Source organism: Cygnus olor, chromosome 4 (assembly GCF_009769625.2).
Source record: "Cygnus olor isolate bCygOlo1 chromosome 4, bCygOlo1.pri.v2, whole genome shotgun sequence".
NCBI lineage: Eukaryota > Metazoa > Chordata > Aves > Anseriformes > Anatidae > Cygnus > Cygnus olor.
Genome location: NC_049172.1, coordinates 48,956,096 through 48,975,618, shown reverse-complemented (window position 1 = coordinate 48,975,618; position 19,523 = coordinate 48,956,096).

Below are 19,523 nucleotides of genomic sequence, written 5' to 3'. Positions count from 1 at the left end.
TATTTTTCAAATATCTCCGTGACATTTAAAGAAATGCTGCACTTGGGAGGAATGAACGCAGCACATCTGGAAAGTGCAGGCTGCACCTCCAGCTACCTTGTGGCATATCCTCACATTTCCAATTTCAGGAACATGGCTTTGTTGGGTAGACGTGTGGGGAAGTCTCCTCTCTAAGTGAGACAAAAATGCACAAGTTTCTGAACTGTTGTGTGGCCCCATGCAATCTGTCTGCAGGGTCTACCAGAGACTGTGGATACTAACTCGTATTTTTAACAGTACAACACGAAGTGTCCTGTGCTGATACAACTGGTAGTAAAACCATGGTGAATAGCTCAGAAAGTCACTCCACAGCCCACGTAGGAGGACCTAGGAAAGTCTCTCAATGCACTGTCATTACTTCAGTCCTGCAGCAATATTTGTTGATGAGGGATCAATCCTTCTTACCAAGACATAGTACAAACATCAAACAAATAAGGGCCACGTCTGAAATGTTTGCCATCAGAAAGGACACAACTTTCCTGTGGATGGAATATTCCCTTTTGGTTGGAAAGTGCTGGTTTGTTGGAAATGAAAGGCTTCCACTTTGAAAGTGACAGTTTGCACCAATCCAAAAGAGACTCAGGGAGAAGGGAGCTAAGGAATAATACTGGTTGACACAGTAATCACATAATGTTAGCTGGGCACCAAGCTGCTTTCTACACTTACATACATGCAATGTTAATCATTTAATTAATATTACTCTTGTTTACAATTTGTATTTCTCATTAAAGTGATTGTTCTCTGCTGTTTTATACTTACTAAAATATGGACTATGTTACTAGCTTTCACTCTGGTCATTGTGAACGGAGCATATTTGTGCGTGTGCTTCTGTGCATGTACAAATGCTATTAAGAGACTGTTTTTCACTAGTAAATATTAAGACCCCCAGTCTCTTTTTTTTCAAATTTCATGCAGAAATATCAGTCTCTGAAGCACGATTAAGTGGCCGTTCTCAGCTATATCAAGCAGCCAGAGCTCCATTTAAAGCCTCTGGGGACAGTACATAGACATCTCTAAAACTCTGCCCTTCAGTTCTGCATTTGCTTTACTGAAAGCAGTCAAGATGCTGACATACAAAAAAAAAACAAAAAACAGTACATTCCCCAGATTAATGAAAAGCTGAGCACTTTAAAACAATTTTTCCATTCCATTAATGAGCAAAGAAATTTCCAAACTAATTTGTTTAAATGCATGTTGACAAGCTTCACAGGGAAAAGCATTCTGTTATTCTCATTTATTCAATAAAACAAAAATTGCTTTCAACCTGAAAATCCCACAAGTTCTGGGTTACAGCAATCTTGGTAACATCCCAGAGGCTTATAAAAATGCTGCACAGTGGAATATAGAAAGTGAATGGGATAAAAACCACTGCTCTCTGAAACCAATGTAGAAATAGCCTGTAATACGCTTTGTAGTTCAAACCTTGAATGCTCCTACAGTTCAAGCCCTACTTCTGCCACAGTGCTCATTAGCTGTCTCTGTCCTCACATGCAAGCACAGCACTGCGAGGCTCTCAAGAGAGGGCAGACTGTGATTACCATCAGATGAATGCCTGATTGAGTGCTGTTCTTGGCTTTGTAAGCCATTCTCTTGATTCCTTGATTCTGAGAGCAGCTACATCTCCGAGTATAACTTCTAGGTTTATCTGGTGAGACACATCAAAAAAGGCCAAGATTCTTTAATTTGCTAGACATTTCCATACCCCAGCCCTATGGCACAGACAATGCAGGCGCTTCAGATCCCATTAGTTACTGCATTGTACTTACCTCATGAGGATCTCCTTCCTGTTGTACTATAAGTAATGACCAAAGTTTCTGTTTTTCAGTGTGCAACACCTACACTGATTTGCAATTCTTATCTTGCTAATGAACAGCCTATAATATTCTTGCTTCATATTACATTGTTCTCTTCAAATCCAACTTCACAATACATCCACAAACATGTACAAAATTTACGGTAAGATCTTCACCAAATGAAAAGCATCAGAGCCAGTGTTGATGAAGACATTTGCACTACACACTAAAGATACTTACAAGATGAAAGGTGTGTGGTACAGAAATAATCTCTTAGGTAAAAAATACTTTAAATTACTCTCACAAAAATTAGTGTAAAGAACACCTTTAGTTTGACCACCAGGCTCAAAATAACAACCAATCTTTTAAAAATGATTCAGAAAGCAATATGTAGTACCTGTAAGGCTGAGGAGAGAGGGGTTGCATGATTGTTTTTTTTGGAGGGGGGAGGGTTTGGGAAAAGAACAAGGAATAGTAACAGAATGTGCTTTTAAATGATTCTGCAAATGTAATAAAGGGTAAGTCAGGTTGCTTTAAAGGCTGCATTATTTATGTTTGGATACACTGCAGAACTGGATGTAAAGAGATCTTCCTTGCTACACCTATTTTTGTGATTAAAAAAAAAAAAAGTCTAAAATCCTATGAAAATAATCAAATACAGATAAATTAGCAGACTAAAATCTCCACCCAAAATACAGACAAAATATCCTGAAAGAGACTGTACAATTTGACTGGCAAAAGGAATATTTTACAAGGCAATCAGAGAGGATAAGGACGGGCACAGGAAAGGAACTTGTTTATAACAAAAAAGAGGTGACTGCTGGCATTTGAATTTCTTCTGGCCACGTCCCCACTGTGAGTTTTTGTTGTTGTTTTTTTCAGGACACCTTCTTTATACTACACAGAGTGGAAAAATAGGTGTCACAATAACTATTTTCCCCCTGTGAAAACACACCTGTTGAAAGAGTTGGCATCGACATTGCATATCCTGGAATAAGAACATTTTAAATAGGCAAGCATGGAGATAGGACTTTTGCTATTTCCATAGCGTTAGACTTGTATTTAAGTTAGTAACTGATTGTTCCAATTTGCTACTAATCTGAGGCTTTAGCCATGTACCAGCAATGAGGAAAACCTGACTTCGCCCTCCAGCTTTCCGACAGAGCTGTGACTGCCTTTCTGCTCTGTGCTGGGTCACCAAAGGCTTCTCTGTCCGGGAGAGAACGGCATGATGCTGCAGTTGTCTGCTAAACCAATAGAGAAAGATGTTAAAGGAACAAAGTGCTTAAAATATTCATTAGTTTTAGAAGCACATATTTCTTCTTCATTAGCTTTGTCGCTGGATCAAGTAAACAAGATTTTAATGACAGTTAGCAAGTGATACAATAATTAATTTAGGAAATGATTCATTTTCTCTGACATTTTTAATTCACTTCTAATAAGATATATTCTGGCATGAGTTTTCCAATTAGGCACGATGTCCTTGTTGCACTCTGTGCAATACTGCGTCTTGAACACCAGGATAGGATGAGTACATTCAAGCAAAAACATTAGTGCAATTAATCCCAAACAATCCTGTGACTTCTCAAGTCATGTTTTTCTTTTACAAAAAATTGCTTTTGTTCAGTTTTGCCTAAAGATTTATTAGTAGCTTTAAGTGTAAGTGACTTTAATTGAAAGCGCAGTTACAATTCTTCTATACCAACCTAAAACATGCAAGTATCAATTGATTAATTTCATTTCGTAGACATTTTCACCATCCAGCCATGTGTGCAATGTCAGCTGTAAATGAATAAATAAACAAACAAATAAAAAGCAATCATCATAATAAAGGGCCATTTTTTCAGCAATACCAGACTAGACCAGCTTCCTGATCAAATCAATCAAACTGCTACCATTAGCACCAGGTTAGAGCTTAGTAAAACATGTTTATTATAATTATGTGCTTTATCAGTATTTATGCAGCAACATGCAAGAAAGTCAGCCTAACGTTCTGTTAGTAATTCTTAAAACAAATAGCTTCCTGATTTATGGTTGAGTTCCCAATCAGAAAACAGCTTTTAAATTTTTTTATTTTTTTTTTTTTCCACTTATGTTCCACATGTCATTTAAGAACTGGTAAATCTGTTTTTTTGGTACATACCTCATTTTGAGGTGACCACCAGAGGCTCAGGAGCATCTCTGGCTGCCCTGAGACAGGTGAGAGGAAAGAGCAGGAGAAAAGCAAGCAACTGACATTACATGCCTTGCTATGGCTTCACATCAATCATCTCTTTCTTCCCAAGCACTTCTAAGAAAAAGTAAGTCCTAAATCAAGAACTGGGCACCCTGCTTGAGGCTTCAGTCCCACAGGAAGTATCATTTCATGAGAAGCTAAATAAGAAGCCTCTGGAAGTTCAGCAGGCCCTGAAGCAGTAGTGATTGTAGTACTGAAGCTGATATGATGCATTTTATTACATGAACCTCAGAATAAAATTAAAAGAACACCATAATGAAATTTGGAGAGGTTATCTTTCTTTCATTTTATTAAGACAAATTTTATTCTTTCATTTTATTAAGACAAATGCTGAACTAGACAAGGAAATGCTCTGCTCTGTGAAGTGTAGGAATTCTGATAACTGCAGGCATCCATACAGTTCTGCTTTAAGGAATATAGATTTTTTTTTTCAACAAATTAAATCAAGAAGAAAATAAAGTTAACTCGAGCTACAGTATTAGCACGTAAATACCAGCAACATATTCTGTGCTTACTCTCATTAGCCACAACTTAAAAGTTTTTAGAAGCAACACTCCCTTTCACATCCTCTGGATTCTTTAATCAGCCTTTAATCAAAATATGAAATCTTACCCATAAGTCTTGACTCTAGAAATCCACAGTGGTTCTCAGATGGCTCTTGAGGTAACATCAATCATCTTTCCCGCCTCAAAAGAGTCTTCTTAGTTAAAAACCTCTGATGATTGATTATTGAGATGTTAAAATTACTTCCAATTTTCAGTGAGTGCTTCAAGTCTAGGTAGCAATATGTAGCCACTTGCTGGCACTTTTCCTATTTACCTGTGGTTTTATGTTTGGATAGATGGGCAAAAACATGCATCCTGACTGCATAGAGCTATGCAGAGGCTGCTTTATATTCAAGCACTAATGTGTAAAAAGAGGGAGACCTTTTTAGCCTAGCCATCTTTAAACCTGTATCTCCTGCAGTCTAGGAGAGCACCCAAATCACAGTTTGGAGGGTGGTCTACACTACATGACTGGTGGGCTCACCTAGATTTCAGACCCCCACAATAAAAAGCAACAATGCAATGGTTAATTGTGCAGGGGAGGAGGGAGAGACAGAGGGAAAGGGCATATCCACTCACCCTGCATCCACTCACCATGGACCAGAGAATAGTTCTAGCAGCTGTAGAAGTTTAGCTCTACTGTAAAACAAAAGCCACAACTTTAAAAGTCCACACAGAGCAGAGTCCATATGTACTCAGGAACAGAACACAGATGCATAGGCTTTGCCAGCTCTCTGGCTCCTTAAAATACTTCATTGTGATGCCTGAAAGGAGTATCAATCTCACCACAATTCTCATCATTCCCTATTGCCTTGTTCTCAGCCTGGTCACTTTCAGGTATTTAATTCACAGGATGTTTTATGGAGGGTTTCAGGACCCTACACTGGGGCTGCACTTGGCAGAGGGAACCCAAAAACTAAGTAAATGGGTACTCTGGCACCCAGACAATAAGCTCCTCTGAGAATCTCCCCTCATATTCAGAGCACAAATTACATGAAAAGAGAGCTAGCTCACAGCTGAGAAAGTCTGCAAAACTTTTCTCATTTGCTGACTAAAATCTTTCTTTTCTTCTAGCGACGATACCATTTTAAAATTATTATAGAAATTGTAGAAATTCCACCTTTCTCTGAAGCATGAAAAAAAATCTCTAAAGCAAGTTGCATTGCTATTTTGCTTTGACCCTAGAAATGGATAGAGACTATTACTAGAGGTGTAGAAGGATTAGAAAGTTTTCTTTGTCATTTTTCTTCCCTCAAAAACCATCCATGCACTTTGTGAATGCTCCAACTCACAGTCCCTGTTCAGAGCCCAAATTCCAGAGCAAGCATACAGCATTTTATCCTGTTTCCAAACAGAAGAAAAGCTCTTCAATGAGTGTCGTGTCATTTGAAATATGCAACTATTTCACTGCTTGCTGTATTCAGATATTATGTTCTTCGGATTCATGGCTGTCAGAATTTTCATTAGTATCCTCACAGCAATCCTCAGTACTACACTTTGTAATGGCTTACATATACCTTCTGGAAAGCAGGCATTTTTAATATACTTATGGATAGTACAGTGACCATTGGTGCTTTCTGGGATAACTGTTGTTCCTATCCTAAAGAAGGTAGAAAAAATACAACTTCATCTCACCAAACTTGGAAGCAAAGCCCTCAGTGACAGCAATATCAAGAATCTCTTAGCAAAATTCCATGACATAGAGGTGTGCTTTGTAACAGCCTAAAGTTGACTTGAAAGTTACTTTTTTAACATACTTCTCAGTCAGTGGAGAAATGTAAAGTCTCATGAATAGAATCATACCATTGTTATTTGTGTAGCAGGGTTGGAAGCTGTGTTTAATGTTTTAGTTACAGCAGGAGCATTTACGAGTCCATTCCCCATTCTCTGGAGCAAAGTAAGCCAGCAGCTCTGCTGAACTCAGGCAGCCAGAATCTGCTAGCACCCGTCCCAGTGTAGATCAGGAGGATGCTAGCAATATTATGGCAGCATAAAAAGGCAGAGAAATAATCCTGCAAAGCAATGATTTTCTGAGCTATTAGAGCTGGCTATATTTGTGCCTAGTTATTAACAAATTCTCCCTACTTTTTCAAGAAAATGTATTCTTTTTTAATATTTGGTTATGTTACATTTTACTAGCAAGTGTCTGTATATCTCCACAGGGAGCAGTGAATGAGAGATTGTTTTTGTCTGCTGGCTGTGAAAAGGGCACAGTGAATCTCCTGTTGAAAAACAAAAACGGGCATTATGCTTGTTAATAAACTTCCTACTCTGCTCTGAAGCATTCTGTGGAATAATTGCTGAAGGCGGCTTATTGAGACTGAAGCTATGGCCACATCTTAAGAGAGGGTTCAGTGCTGAGGAAACTTCCAAGGTGAGATGCAGCAGATATGCAAGGAATCTGCTCTGTGATAGTCCCCTTGGCAACATCACCTGCAACCTGAGGTTTTGGCAGCACCAGGGGAGCTTGGTGTGCTGACTCTGAGAGAAAAAGCACAGAGGGGGAGCGGGGTGGAGACACCGTGGCCCGGCCCGGTGATACCACCACAGGAACGGGGATCTTGATGTACTACAGAGTTGATAAACTGCACAGCCAGCCCTGAGCCAAACTGATAACAAAATCATGTCCTCGGGGTGAACTTTGCTCATGTAAATATCTTTATAATGCCAAGACACACCTCCATCCCAAGGGCTACCTTCCCTCAATGTGCGACCACCTCTCACTCTGAATTGCCCTAAGCCCATACCTTTAAGGCAAAAGCGAGAACATTTTATACCAATCATAATGAGGGTACATATGACTAGAGTCACTCAAGTTCCACCAAAAAGTAAGAAAATAGTATAAAAACAGTTCATTAATACACTAGAGTGAAGGTACATTGTGCTATTTGTGCATCCATGACCATGCTTATTGAATAGATCGAATGTGACCAAACTTACAGTGCTGAGTTGGGCCTCACTCAGAACCTAGGCCCAACCAACCTTCTTTACCCTAGACCCCGTGTCAGGTCTCTTGCCACACATCCTATTAGATCTTTGCTCAAAGATGTGAAAAGCATTTACAAGGTACAAGCACAAGACCCATGGAAACAGAGACCACCCTGAAGCAGTGGAGGCAGGGAAAGGTGTCACAGGAGATCCCAGGTCTATAAACAGCTGCCCTCAGTTACTGGAGTCAGACGAATGCAGCCTTGGGAGTTCAGCAAATCCTGGGAGTTCAGCAAAAACAGTTTTAGGGTTAACAATGTGAGCAGACAACAAGCGTCCAAAACATAGCATGCCTCATATACATCAAATTCAAACACAAATTGGGCTTGTGAACCATTGAGGAAAGAGCACAGTGCACAGCACGTTAACAAACATGCAGAAATGAGGCCAAGAAGGTCCTAAAGTGAGAAAGAAGAAACCATCATCACCACACCCCTCTCCACTCAGGACCCAGTATCTGATGACTTTATGTAGCCATGCCTGGTACTGAAACCATCCACATGAGGACAAAAAGTGGCAGTGGAAAGATGAGTACAACATCAGAGAAAGGGGAGGACAGCAGAAGGTTTGTGTGCATAATATGCTACGTTCCACTGGTGTGCATTTGCTAAACCTATCTGTTTTGCTGTAATTAAAAGTTCATAATTGTGTCACAGTGATATTCTGTATCTTAGTAATTGTACCTATATCAATTTTCTGTGTGACCTACCCTTTTCCAACCAAGCAGCAGTAACTGGAAATTATGCTGTCATCTGACGAATTTAGGGAGATCTGCAGAGGAAGGACCAATGTACTCATGAGGTGCCTGATTCAATTTTTTTTAATGTCCAGAAGCCCTAAAAAATTAAATTTTTAGGGCTTCTGTCCTACAAAATCCAGACTATTTTTGTGTTTAATTAAATTGGACCCAGGGAGAGGAAGAAAATCTCCCTATAAAGATTAGACAGCTATGGAATAACGTTAGAAATGACTTGATAAATGCTTTATGAAGTCTAATTTCATGATACATCTGATGCTTAACTAAACAAAACTAGATTGCATTGCAAAGCGATGACAACTCAATCTGATAATTTTCCTGGTGTCAATCCTCACAATCGACTTTCTCGAGGTATGGGCCTTTAGAACAAAAGGGAATCATCAAAGCTTGATAACATGGCAATCCCTCTCCTATAAAAAGGATAAAGAAGGAGCCTCTGGAGAGGCAAGTGAACCTGTGACTTTTTTTTTAAGGTGTCGCCATCAGAAGCTCAGGAATGTCAGGTGAGAAAAGATCCCCTCCCTTCCAGTCAATCAGTTTTCTCCCCCCTCCCCAAAAACAAAAGACAAAAGCCAGGTGAGAGTGGGATAGGGCAATATGGAGGCCTTGTACTTTGGAATGAAGAACAGCAAACGATTTCCAAGCAGCACGCAGAGAGAGGGTGATCCTAGGCACCCTTCACATGGTGGGATACAGAGCCAACCCTGGAGGTGGCCATTGTGTCTGCAAGACTACTAAATTGAAGTAATTTTATTTTTTTACTTTCATGGCCAGTTCAGTAGTAAGTGGACCAAGTGAATTTGAAGTCCCTGCTGTGAAAGAATAGCTCAAAGCATACATTTGCAGCAAAATTCATTTTCTTTCTCACACACGCACGCACTCACACAGTTACCCACAGTTTCTTCTCTAACACACAGATCAAAAAACACGCATTTTATTCAGTTAGGTGGGTAACTGCAACTATTTGGAGGTTTGCACGTCCTTGATAAGCTGCTGTGAGGTTACCCTGAAAGACCTTCCCAGCTTCCAGCGAGGCACCAGCATGCTCAAAGCTGTGTTTGCTCATGTGGCAGGGGGTCTGTGACGCATGTGGGTGCCAACAAAAATACCAAGGCTTTCTTCTAACTGCATTTGAGCACACTGACATTGGCTAAGTCATAGCAACAAGTCCTGTAGGACAAAAGACAAGGGATGTTTTCCGTCATCGAGATCAGTCTCCTGCTGTATCAGGAAGCAATATTATATAATTTCAGTCATCAGCTTTACAAGTTCCATATGAATCAGAGCAAAGTCAGAAGCTGGGGGGAGGAGGGAGAACACCGAAGGGTGGACGGATGGACTTGGCTGCTATTGTAAGACTGCTCTGGTACCTCCCTTTTTGGTACCACAGGGCAAATCTATCCAGATGGGTGCAACTGTGTGTTTACTCTGCCCATGCTTCAAGGCAGCTGCGTGCAAACAGCAGTCCAGAAGCCACGTAACTGCATTAGCACTGGCTGCGCCTGCAAGGGAGACATGCACTCAGGCCCAGGGCTCTGCTAACACAGGCAGCTACCATCCTGCAGAGGCAGGACATGTCAGAGCAACGTGGAGGGTGTGTTGGGTTGAAAGCACAAGTTCCTGTATCAGTTTCTACAGACAAGCTCATTATTCCCTAAGGCTAGATGTTCCACACTTCCTAACATTTTCATAAATATGGTTATCATGAACACTTCAAAGTGATCCATGGACCATTCAAGCATTAAGGTTATTTCCAAATAAAATATATTCAATGGGCTGTATATTTACCAGGGAATGGTGCTTGTCCTTGGACAGCTTTCATGTGTAGGTAGTTTTCTGCATACAGTCAAGGATTTTAAGCATTTCTACACTTAAAGTTATTCCATCATTTTAAATGATAAATCATCTTGAAAAAAATTACTAAAAAACCACTGACATGACAGAGTATAACAACCATATGAGATATTGGTTTCTTAGTGAAATAGTTTTTGAAGTTGTTAAATATGCTATTACATAAAACCTTACACTTTAATATATATGAAATAACACAGTGGAACTAGTATAAAAATCTTATCATAAACATATTTTACATAAAATAGCAAAACTTTTTTTTAAAAAAAAGAATAGCAGAAATAATATAATGATAAACAGATCATGCTTGAGAATATATCTACTTTTTGCATTCACTAGTTATACCCGGTAAAAGAATAATCAGACTAATTTTTGAAAACAAAGTCTTTTTCTCATTTAGAAATGAATTACAGGGCAAATATTTTACATGTTCAAAGAATCACCTAAAGTGCTTTCATTGCTTTTCAAAATGAACAAAAACTGCAATAGAAAAACACCTGCCCAAAGAAACTATCAGGAAGGATTCGTAACCTGCAAAGTCAGACAAGGACATTTTGATCATCTGCTCTGCCTTTCTACACACCACAGGTCACTGATTCCCCTGAATTAATTCCTGCCTCAAATAGCAGCTTTCTTTCAGGAGGAAAAAAAAAAAAAATCTAACTCTACTAGAAATATTTCCACTGACAGAGAAGCTAGTTCAATGGGGTAGTTTCAACAGTTAACAGCACTCAATTTTTAGAAACACATCACATTTTTACTTGAATTTGTCTAGTTTCAGTTTCTGGTCACTGGAACATTTCTCACAGGTGGCTCACAACTGTGCTCAACACCAGGCTGCCCAGGTGCAGGTCACCTGCGCTGCAGATGCAGAGCCATCAAAAGTGGCTCTGCAGGGAGCCAGCCTGAAACAAACCGCAGGCTCAGGCTCAGATACTTCAAGGGCTCATTTCATTTTTCCTTATATCTGGGGAATCCTGGTCTCCGGTTACTCCCAGCAGGCTAACTAGTCTTGTCAGCTAAGTTTCAAATGTTCTGTTTCTTGTATAAATATCTATAGGCTGTGGTTACATCATATATGATGCTTTTGTTTATTAACCTAGAGACTCCCTTTGAGTCTCTTACAGTAAGCTAGCGTTTGTTCAGTCAACACTAGCTGTCCAAAGACATCTACTGTGAGGCTACAAGGCAATATTCTTTTAAAATTCCTCCTAATTACTCCAAGAATGAAAAGTATTTCTGCATCATCACAGAAGGTATGGCCTCCATCAACTGAAATTTTCTGTGAAAGAGAACAGAAATAAGTAATAAGAAATCGCATCTTTTCTAGATTACTATTAAGCATTCAACCAACTGCATCTAAAGTGGTCCAGAACCATTGTAAGACAATTCAGATAACTAGATTTTCAGACTTGTTCCCTTTGTTTTTTTTTTTTTTTTTTTTTTTTTGCATTTTCAGAAATGTTCCCTAATTTTTCAGATGTTTCTTAACTCTTACTTCATGATCTTGTGCAATGTGCCTGGAGAACCTTATTTTTTTAAAACACAGAATTGTGGATTTGGCATCTTGTAAAGCATACTTAGTTCCAAATTTTCTCATTTTATTCCAATCCTCTCCGTACCTAAATTTGCTTACACTTGGTTTTTGAGCTTTTGCAAACTGTTCTGTGTAAACCACCAAGTACTACTGTTCTTTTGTATGTTCATCACACAGGCTATACGCATATCTAGCAGACATCAGGTAATTATTCACCTTGAATTTTCTTTAAAACATTGGTCTCAGGGTGTTCAAGAGCATTTGTTACAGAAAAGCAGCCTGAAGTCTTGGACTCTACCAGTGAACCATTTCCTTGCTGAGGCTAAAGTTAAATAGTAGAATTTCTTAGCTAGGAAATATGCTAAAAATAGTGAGAGCAATGCTGATGCCTAGTGGTAGAGAATGAAATAGTCACAGGATGATGAAGAGGAAACCAAAGATGCATTGTAAAGAAAAAAGTGAAGGGAACATAAGAGTGCTAAAAGCAAAAAGATACTGGTGAGAGTGTGAATAATCACATTTCCATGGTGACTGGCCAGGTAGGACATCTGAGAGAAACAAACAAACAAAAATGAATCTTTGATTTCAACTTAGCTAAAACCAACAGATTAACTTTCAAAATAAGTTCAGTTTTGTGAGATTTCCTCCTTTTTACTTTAAAATTTTGGAAAAAAAATGAACAATCTCTTAAAAATTCAGAGTTGGAGTGGAAAATATGGTGATATGTCTTAGGATATAAATGAAACAAATGCTTAAATTATGACAGTCTTTCACCAGATATATTATTTAGTGAAGATTGAGTTTTGGACACTTAAGTTTACTTCCACTCAAATAGATACACTAGATGAAGGACAAACTTTGCAGCCTTTTCGTTTGATAGGTTGGAAAGGAGATTACTGGCATATTCATCAAGGCAAAGGCTTGACAAAAAAGGAACACACAACATAACACCAATTGTCAGTATTTTCTGAGATACTGATATCCTCTTACAATCAAAATCTTTCCTTTTTTGTGTTTGTTGAGAACCACTAGAAAATCTCAATTGGCAGAAAACTGTTGGTGAAAGTAGACATGGATACAAAGAAAGCCTGTCCATTTAGCAATGGGAGTTGAGAAAAGGTCAAATAGTACTACAGTGAAATGAAAATATTTTCTCTCCTGAGAAGAGACAGCAATAAGCACGTCTTAGAAAATCAGTGACAAAAAGACATACAAATATATATATGCCTTTCAGCAAGAAAAACTAAGGGAGAATCCAAAAAAATGAAGGAATCCACCATGCCATGGTGAATGTCCACTGGGAAAAGGAGGAAATTTTGCAAAATAAGTTTTTAAAATGTTGAAGTCTAAGACTGGTGAGGTTTATCCCCTCTTCTTTGGAACGACAACAACAACTACAAAGATCCACAAGCCTACATATTTCAAGTTCATTTACTGCCAAGAGATCACGAAACTTTCAATGGCTTCCTATTCCTCTATGAGGCCTTTACAAACAAAGAATGAGATGGGGTACAGCTCAACAAGCTGGCTTTTAGTGAGATGTATAATGCTACCTACACCTGACTTTTCAAAGCGAAGCTTTGTAAAAGCATAAAATAACCACGCATTTGAAGCACAAGGACATGAGTAAGTGTGTGTGAGTGAAAATTTGAAAGGGACAAACGAATAGCAAGTCCCCTCAGCTGACATTCTTGCCACTTTCACAAAAAAAAAAAAAAAAAAAAAAAGTCTGTGTTTTTAACCAGAGACTGTCCGAGGCTCATGGTAAAGCAGGAAAAGATGGTTCTCTCCCAGGTGGGCCTTTTTTTCCCTCCAACATCACCACAGGTGAAGCCTGAGTGGCAACCACCACTTGAGGTCTCAATCAATAAGAGTGTTTCAACTGAAAATCTTTCAAAATCCACAATAAAATTTGTCCAAAATAAGGAATTTTAGCAGGCTAGGAAGCACAAACAAAAGATCAGATCAGAAATGTACCTGAATGTGCACTTAAGGTTACTTCCATCTAAAACTCTGGAGACAGGTAGGTTGTATTTACAGCTGTGGATTTATTGCCGGGTAGTTACTTCTCAATAATAGTCTGGACACCTTTCTTTCATTTTCAACAAGCTATGGAGCCACAAGCTTTTCTTTTTTTTGTTCACATCCTTATAAGATTATTGTAGCATATGCCACATTAGCCAGCATCTTTCATCACAAGTGCAAAGTGCAACTTTATAAGGTTCATGCCAAGGTCATATATTACACCAGACTTCCTGCAGCAACAGCAGTGGTTTCTGCTAATTACAAACATCTGTATTTAAATACAAAATCGTCAGGATTTTACAAGTCCAAATTATCATACTGAAATGGTTAATGGCTAAATCATGTGAGGAATTTTTATCAACAGTTATGAGCCACATTTTTTAAGGAAACTGTCTCCTACTAAAATAGCGGTACCTGACTGCAGTTGTTAGATATGAGATGTAATACTGAATATAGATTTTTGTGTGCTTATATATGTGTAAATATCTTTAAAATACATTATTCAATAGAATTGTCATTTTTATTTACATGTTTCAGCAGACTTATCACTATAGGCAAAACCAACGGAAAACTGAAGAAAGCTATTTGCTTATACAATAATACACTAGTTCTAAGAAAAATAGTTCACTTCAGCAATTATTCCGGGTGCTGCTCCAATTACTTGATAACTTTCTTATCAGCAGTCCTTTTAATAGGACCTCAAAAGCCAAACCAGGTGGTTTTATTCTTCTTCCTTGCTGGGGCATGGGTCCGTTAGATATCATGCAGCACCATCTGGTGGGCACTTTTCTGCCGATGATACCGGATTCTTTTCTGAAATAACTCGACAAGCAAGCGAAGGCAGAGCAGAATTTGCTGAGGTCTGTGAGAGATCGAGGAGTCTCATGAACTCTAATGTTGGCTGATACCAGTTCCCAACATGTCTCTTGGATAATTACTTAACTTCTTTGTTTCTGTGTACATGTTTTAGATGAATTAAGTAAAAGCAATTTTTTCTTCAGTTTCCCAGTGTTATTTCAAAATACTTAGGTTGACTTAAAGTAATAGAATTTACTCCACTTTCTGCAAAGAGGTACAACCATGCAAAGTGATGGTTAAATGACTACTATTATTAATGCAAAGGGGAAAAAAAAAAGAAAAAAAGAAAAAGAAAAAAAAAGGAATGTTTCCTCTTATAGTTTACAAGACATTGCATCTCAAAGTTAGCAAGGCATGCATATGTTCTCTAAAGTGCAAGCATAATTCTAGTCCTGAGCCTTTTTCCATCATCTAACTATGGCATAGATACCAGATTTCATCTACTATTGAAAACCCTTTCTGTAATCTTGGCACCAGATGTCATCAGCTGCCTAACTAAAAATTACAACTTTGTGGAAAGAAACCACTCAACTGTTGAGGACTCCACAACTTTTTTAGGCACTGTAAAGATGCTGAGCCCTGCTAAATATTGTTTTGCTACTCACGTGGGAATATAATATTCAATGTCCACAAAATCCCCTTACAATCACTTTTCTTTCTGCAATAATAAGGAGACTAAACCTAAAGTATTTAGAAGGGAGCAGGACAGAAGCATTGGCAACACTGGAAAAGTAGGTAGAAAAAGTAAACTGTCAAAAGATATTACTTATTTGCATTAATGAGAAGCAACTAAAAGCATCAGGAATCTTGTGTTGGAGTACTATGGAAATTGACAAGGAAGATTTTGCCCCCAAGACCCCATTTCTGGGGGCTTGATAGTTCACCAGAGCTTTATTTTAAGGTCAAATAAGCCAGTTGCTCTACCTTGTCCTGCTGCTTCTTGCTCCTAAACCTACCTCAACTTCTCCTTTTGTTGGCAAAAGCAATTATGAGGCCAAATGGGGCCAGTGAGCTCATCTCTATTTGCTTCTGTTGGATCAGTTTCAGCTAGGACTAAGTCCCCAGTTCCATTTCCCACCCAGCCACACAAACTCTTGTGCTAGCACAAGGCAGTCCTTGGTACTGGAGTGACCAAGGATGAAGGGACATACAACTGCTTCTGCCCAACAGTGACACCAGCTTAGGCTGAGTAAAAGGGTTTCCCTAACCATGCCCCAACATGTAACACTTTATTATTTTGCCTATTGGGCTCATCCATCACATAAACACCATTGAACATAGACTTCATGATCATTCCATTCACAGGCTGGCCCCTAACATAGAGCCGAATAAACCTAAATATGTATAAGTGTATGTGAGTTTCACAGAAGATGGATGTGTGAAGGACTCTGTGCCTGATGTTTCCCAGGCATTCGACAAGCATATATCACTGGTATTACCCAGCAGAGCCAAACAGCACTCACCTCAGCAGCTATGAACTACATCTGATGGGGTATCTGCTCTCTAGTGATGAAATGCCACAGCCCAGGAGTGCTAAATCCTGTAATCAGTTCTGGAGAAACCCAATTGTCACCAAACATTAAATGACTGCTCTCTAAGTTCTTGCTGAGATCATGCTTCTACATTTGGAGAGAAAGCAAAACGTTACAGTGTTTCTCAGTGTCTTCACTCTTATGCCTGAGGAAAACTCTTTCTAACCCATCTTGTCATTTAGGAAATCTCATTAATGAAGTTGCTTTCCATGGTGTTTAATTAAGGTTATATGCAAGAATAGCCCAAATTATAGATGACTTGAAAGAAGAGATTTTAATCTGGAGATTAAAAGTGAATAGGCATTGTGTGTAGATAGGATTTCTTCAAGGCAATGACAATGGTTCTGGTACTTATATCACCACGAACTAAGCAGGGCCTCCAGCTACTGAAATTCAGTAGAGACTTTTTGCTTTAGGACAGTGGAAGGAGAATGCTTTTGTTCCTGTCTCATCAGAGGTAGTACCCTACTACTAGGATGTAAACAACGTTGTTAAAATAACCATAACGCTGAAATAAAATATAATGCAAATTTTAAAAAATTAAAAATTGTCCTCTCTCATTCCTTGCATTGTGGAGACGGGAAAACCAATTCCCTGTGCATGGATAATAATACTGGTAACAAACTAGGAAACATAAGGAATTTGGACAGGATGACATGGATCAATAACAGTAGCAACTCCACACGACATCTCTCTCTGTGTCTCTTCTAGTTTCCTTCATCATTTGTACCAAGAAAAAGGCCACCTATCCCAGGAATGAAAGTATAAAGCTTGTGCTTCAAAAATCTTACTTCTAATATAAAATGTACATTTTTATGACATTATATTCATGAAATGAGAATATTATTTAACCAATCTTTTGTCTTTAAAAAAAGGAATATTAAATAAACAGTTCAGTTACAAATTACTGCCAAAAGTGCCTGACATATTTCAGTTTTATTAAGAAAAATGTAACTAGTTGAAGAAAAAAAAAAAAATATATATATATATATTCTAAAAATAGGTTTCAACACAGCACATTTCTGAAAATAGTGCCCAGAACATATCCTTTTCCCTCAGCCAAGGCTGACTGAGTTTCTTTAAAAAGTAAGTCCACGTCACACTGGGACTCTAACTACACGTATACATTAATAATGGGCTTAAACCTGAAAGCAAAAATAAACAGCAAATGTGGTAATGGCACATTAAGCATTATGGATGGACAGGATTTATGCCCTTCAGCAGCCACGTTTCTGTCTGAGGTTGCCAGAAGAATCCCCAAAACGTATCGTGAACTTCAAGAAGGCTGAAAGAAGGCCAGTCAAATCAAAAGAAGAAGGCAGATCCGGGAAAAGAAAAATTGTCAAGAAACAGTTCTTGAGCAATGTTTGGAAGTGTCTTGCATGTTTAGAAATCCCATACCTCTTTTGTGTTTATACAATAAGCAAGGAGACCCTAGACTAGGGTATGAAAGCATGCTGAGAGCCTGTTGATGCAGTTCCCTGGGTGCCTGGGAACCAAACAGCAGCAACTACCTGCACAGGCTGAAGGCCAGAGGGAGCAGCTGGGGCATAAACTTGCTCAGGAAAAACCTTCCCCTCAGTGCGATTACCACAGCTCACGTCCCTGATCTGGCTTTAGAGACGTCTTCAGTTTAAAACTGCCTTTGCTTCTTCTGGTAACTTTAGGAGCATAAATACATCTTAAAAGCAAGCAAAGTTTATCCTCCAACAGTTTGTACCAGTTTAATAAAAGTGTCATTAAACCAAATTACAATTCCACGTGATTATTATTTGTAAATTGGACCTAATACATCTATTTTAATTTTGTTTGCAACCAGCTAGCCCTGCAATTCCAATTAGTAATGAACATGCCCCCATGTATCTTGCATTAGCCTCAGCTCATGGCTATTGTGTGCTTTCTTTCATATCTTAAAGGCAACTGTCATGATATTGACATAAAGAAATGTATATAAAAACAAACAAAAAAAGAAGTAGAAAAGTAAAAGAGTGACTGTGACAAGAAATGGTACAATAGATAGGCATAATAGAAAAGTGAGATATTTGGAACAAATCTTTATTGTTTTCCCTGATATGCTTCTCTTTTGTGCATCTGTTATGATATTTATCATTTAATCGGTACAGGTTTCACTACCCTGCCTTTTATCTCCATTTTCCAAATCAAACATATTTGTCATTAAATCAATCCTGTTGCTAATACCACAAATTAATTTATTTGCTGCATCTCTGTGGAAAGGACACAGTTAAATTAGAGCTGAATCTGGCTCACTGTACAAGAGCATTTACCAGCACCCTGCAGCTGTCTGTTTATTATGGCCTGATGCAGAACCCAAAAGTCAACTAAAGAACTCCTGTTAATATCAGCAGGTTTTAGACCTAACGAATAAGTCCTAATTTTCACTAATGAATACAAAAAATAAGCTAAACAAAATCCAAAGAAACTGAACAAAGACAGATCATCTTATCTGTAATACATGTCTGGACTGTTTAACTGATTTAAATCAGATATTTAAAGAAAACTTTATCTTAGAAAGTTGCATATTATGCACTATTTTTCATATAGCAAATTTGCAAGAACATGACTGAAATTCTGCAAGAAAAGAATAAAAGCTATTGCCTGGAAAAATAAAGTACAGAGTAAGAAACATCAAGAAAAACAAACAAATAAACAAACAAAAAACACAAATCTATCAGATGATAGAAAACCTGGTGCCAGCTTTCTGGGATGTCTTAGTTTAAATGCTGGTTGTTCAAAGATGATGATACTGTAAAATCATAAAGTACTTGACAGTATTGAGGAATCTGGAGAGGTAAATGGGTAGTTAGCAGAATTTTTAAAATGCACATTTAACCCCCACGTACCTTTGCAAACTCTACTCCTAGGTTTGTGTGTCAAAAGCCTCTGAAAGCTGAGGTTACTTCACCTAGATCATGTTTATCTGTGTGCCTACTGACCCCTCCAGAGAACTCCAAGACTTCTGTGGGGCAGGACTTACCTTTACAAAAATCACACCGATACATCTCCAGTATGTCATATTTACCCATGAAATCTATCCTTTACCCTTTTAGTTTCTTCAAAAAAATAGTACTTCTTAGATTTTCTACATATTCTACATGTACATATGGACTTCTGTGATGTTGTATTCATTTTATTATATATGATGATTTAGACATCAGGTCAGTATTTGTCTCCTATACAACAATCAGTGCTTAACTAGTAAAAACAAATAACAATATAGTGTGAGAAAACACCACACATCTCCTTTAAGCTAATTCTCTAACTTCTTGTGGATTAAAAAAAAACATTCAGAAAGATTCAAATGCTTTTCAAGACATAAGAAACATACCATTGTTACATGAAAG